Genomic DNA, 3970 nt, shown 5'->3' with positions numbered 1-3970 from the left:
TATAAATGAGGTAGTAAAAAGCAGTTGTGAATGATTAAATGTCAAGGACTAAGAAAATACAATGGAATGACACTGAAGCATAGTATAACTTTACAAAGATACTCTTCAATTTTGGAAATAGGCAAACAGTGTATTTAATAAGCAACCTATATTCTTATTAAGTTCCACTGCTGGAACCAAACTTAATTTTTTCCTAAAGTTTCACCAGTTTTGAGATTCTGCTGAAGCTCAGCTGGAGGAAGAAATTCTTTGAACAGTTCCCACTGTCTAGGGCTTCACACTAAAAGAAATAAAAAGTTTCTCTTCTCTGAGAGTTTGAAATTTTTAAGCAAGGACTTTCTTGTTTCTCCATTTTTCTATTCTATTGATCACAGAATTTCTCGTGCTACAATGTTTCCTTTGGCTTCTGAGCAGGGAAATTGGGGGGAAAGCAGCCTTCACATTCTACCTGTTATATCTACATAAGACAAGCTTCCTCCAGGAGCAACAACCACTGGAGTGTCCAAAGCTAGCTCCTTTCCATTTGGAATTGGGATCTTCAGTCTATCTTGGCAGAGACTCTGGCAAGAAAAATATGTCATCCATTTACAGGATCAAGTAGATTGTGAGCTCCTATTATATGTAAGCCAAAAGCTGACATGGGAATAGAAGTGAAGGTGCAAAGATGAAGCACTTGTAGCCCTGCTTCCAGATTAGCAGAGGATCTGGAATGGGATGCAAAAAGATGGAGCAAGCACAAATCACTAGGATTCCTCGTTGTGTAACCAGAGCCTCATATTTGTTTGGAGGAAATGTTTTGATGAGCAGCTTGGGGTAAAGGTAAGGACAAGGGCGGCCTCTCAGAGATGATCTGAAGACTAATTTCCAAAGGGATTGGGGTGAGCAGGATGGGGTCAGAAGCTCAGGCTTGGGGAATTGATCTGTATTACAGATGAGAGACTAGTCAGCAAAGTTAATGCCTCCTGGGAAAGCAAAGAGAAAAAACAATCCAATTAAAGCAAGGTGTTTTCATTTGCTAAAAGCTGTCGAAAGCAATATACCAGAAATGGGTTAGCTTTAACAATGGGGATTTATTAGCTTATAAGCCTACAGTTTTGGTGCTGAGAAAAATGTCCAAATCATGGCATCAGGCAATGCACTCTCCCCAAAGACCAGCTGTGGGCCATCCTGTACTTCTCTGTCACATGGGAAGGCACATGGCAGCATCTGCCAGTCTCTGCCATTTCCTTCAGGAGCCGTTGCTTTGAGCCTGTTCCATCTGTGTCTTTCTCTCTCAGCTTCTGTGGGTGTCTCTCTGAGCTCCTGTGTCTTTTTTTCTGTCTCTGTGGCTTTCTTCTGAATCTCTTTCTGTATTCATCCTGTTTATAAAGGACTCCAGTGAGACGATCAGAACCCACCGTGTGTCAAGCCTTATTGAAGTCATCTAATCAAAGGCCCTTAATGGAAAAATCTAATCAAAAGGTCCTGCCTATAATAGGCTCACACCCCCAGGAATGGATTAGCTCTAAGGACATGATCTTTTCTGGGGTCTACAAAAGCCTCAAAGCACCACACAAGGGAAGCTGGCCAAGCTGGAATGCTGAGCACCATTCCCTGAGATGTGGTTGGAGTCAAGGCCCTGGTATATGCAGTGCAAACCCATCCTTCTAGGTTTCCCATAAAACTGTATGAGTGTTTTCTTTTAGGGAATCATGAAGTAGGGAGAATCAGATGTAAAACCAAATAACCCCAATACACATAAATTTTTTTTAAATAGTGGGATTCAACACAGACAAATAAAGAGACAGACTGTAAGAATTCAGAAGACAAAGTCATTTTCAGAAGGAGTTGAGGGCAGGCTTCATGGAGGAGGTGTGTGTGTGTATGTGTGTGTGGAAGGGGGTCAGGCACACAAGGAATGGTGTACCAGGTAGGAAGAAATATGTTTGCAAAGGTCCTGAAGTGAGAAACTACAGGGTCTGTGCAAGGCATGGCTGAGCAGTCAGGCAATCTTGCTCCAGCTCCCACAGCCCTTTCCCACAATTTCTGTGGAAAATGTACAGTCTATATGCATTGCATGGCTACCACAGAATCCATGCTATTCAGAGACATCAAGTAGAAGGAATGTAATTAGGAGACAGAAAGGCATGAGTTAACTTTAATCTTCCTAAAGAGCTGTCCATTCCTCCCTAGAGCCAACAATTCATTTTTATTCCTCATCTACTCAAGGCCCAGAACTGATTGCTAATGCTGGCTGTTTGGCAGCAAGCAAACATGCTAGCACTAGCCAGCTTCCATTTCTTTATCAAGACTAAACTAGGGAAGCAGACTTGGCCCAATGGATAGGGTGTCCGCCTACCACATGGGAGGTCTGCAATTCAAACCCTGGGCCTCCTTGACCCATGTGGAGCTGGCCCATGCGCAGTGCTGATGCACACAAGGAGCCGTGCCATGCAGGGGTGTCCCCCACATAGGGGAGCCCCACGCACAAGAAGAGCTGCCCAGCGAGAAAGAAAGTGCAGCCTGCCCAAGAATTGGCACCACACACACGGAGAGCTGACACAAGAGACGCAACAACAACAACAACAAAAAAACACAGATTCCCTGTGCTGCTGATAAGGATAGAAGCAGTAACAGAAGAACACGCAGTGAATGGACACAGAGAGCAGACAACTGGGGATGGGGGGGAGGGGAAATAAATAAATAAATAATAAATCTTAAAAAAAAAAAAAAGACTAAACTCACCCCTGTTTACCTCCTCTCTCATTTCAGAAAGAAAAGTTTCCTGTCTCTGCCCCACACACTACTTGTAGAGCTAGAGCTGCATCTTAAGATGAATGAAAAAGCATTCTCACAAAATCTCCAAACTCTGTGATCCCACTTGGAAATTGTTAAAGAGTGGACATACACGAAGGTTTCAGTTCCTGGGATCCTGCAGCCACCAGAGCACCAGCACTGATTGCTAAATGTGCATAGACATTGGACATGGAGTTAGCTCTGTATCACATGAGATGAAAAGGAGCCTTCCCTGACTTTTGACCCTATACCCCTCCCACTTCCTGCAGCTGCCTATCCCCATTTTGTATCACCAGTCCTAAGCTACCCTCTATGGGGGCATCTGCTTAGTTTCCATGATTGCCCCAAGAAGCAACATACTTAAGAATAAAGAACAGACCTAAAGGAACTGTGGTTTGGTCTCTACTCTGTCTGTCTTGCTGTGTGACCTTGGGCAAGGCAATTAACCTTGCTTATAACAAATTTTATAAATTTGTTCATTTATAAAATGCAAGGAGAATGTAAAGTCATTATCTCAAACCCTGTAATCCTTACAACAGGGTTTCTCAACCTTGCCTCTATTAAAATTTTGTTATGGGGCTGTCCTATGCATTATAGGATAAACAACTACATACTAGTAGCACCCTCCAAATTGTGATAATCCAAAACATCTCCAGGTATTGTCAAATGTCTCCTGGGGGCAAAATGGCTTATGTTGAGATCCACTGCCCTACCCTTGTGACTTAGGGAGGAGAAAATATAAAACGGTGCCTGGGTTTGTCAGGACAGACATTTGGAAATCAGAAAGGAATTACCTGGGAGTGGTAATGTATACTATCCCCAGATTGCCCAGGCAGAGGGTTCCTTTCTAATACAGGCAGGCTCACATCTAATAAATGTGCAGAAAGGATAAGAGTTTGCCTTCTGGTAAAAGTACGAAGTTTACTTCTGAAATACTTACGGGCATTTCACCTCTTCACCACCATGTTCTTCCAAAGACTGTATTAGTCTAATATCTCCAGAGGGATAGAAATTTCTCCTGTTAACTGGACAGAACTTCTTGCAAAATAATAAGTCTAGCACTATATTGCCCGAAGAAGATAAAAAAGGGGTTTTGCCTTGAATATTCTACCCATTTAAAGTATTGAAGGACTAGTATTTCTACATAACACCATATTTTTTGTGTTAAAGTATAATTTTCACTGGCAAAGGCCTT

General features: G+C 42.6%; 1 long non-coding RNA gene across 1 annotated transcript; it reads right to left on the bottom strand.

The window, feature by feature from the left end:
• Window positions 1-1050: 1050 nt before the first annotated feature.
• On the bottom strand, window positions 1051-2791 carry LOC131274253 (uncharacterized). Its single transcript, XR_009181463.1, has 2 exons — window positions 2725-2791; window positions 1051-1358 (listed from the first exon to the last, which is right to left on the bottom strand). It is a non-coding gene; the product is annotated as an uncharacterized lncRNA (long non-coding RNA).
• Between the last annotated feature and the right edge of the window lie 1179 nt (window positions 2792-3970).

This window comes from Dasypus novemcinctus, chromosome 18 (genome assembly GCF_030445035.2).
Source record: "Dasypus novemcinctus isolate mDasNov1 chromosome 18, mDasNov1.1.hap2, whole genome shotgun sequence".
Classification (NCBI taxonomy): Eukaryota; Metazoa; Chordata; class Mammalia; order Cingulata; family Dasypodidae; genus Dasypus; species Dasypus novemcinctus.
The sequence above is the reverse complement of the archived record's forward strand: the minus strand, read 5'-3'. Positions and strand labels throughout refer to the sequence as shown.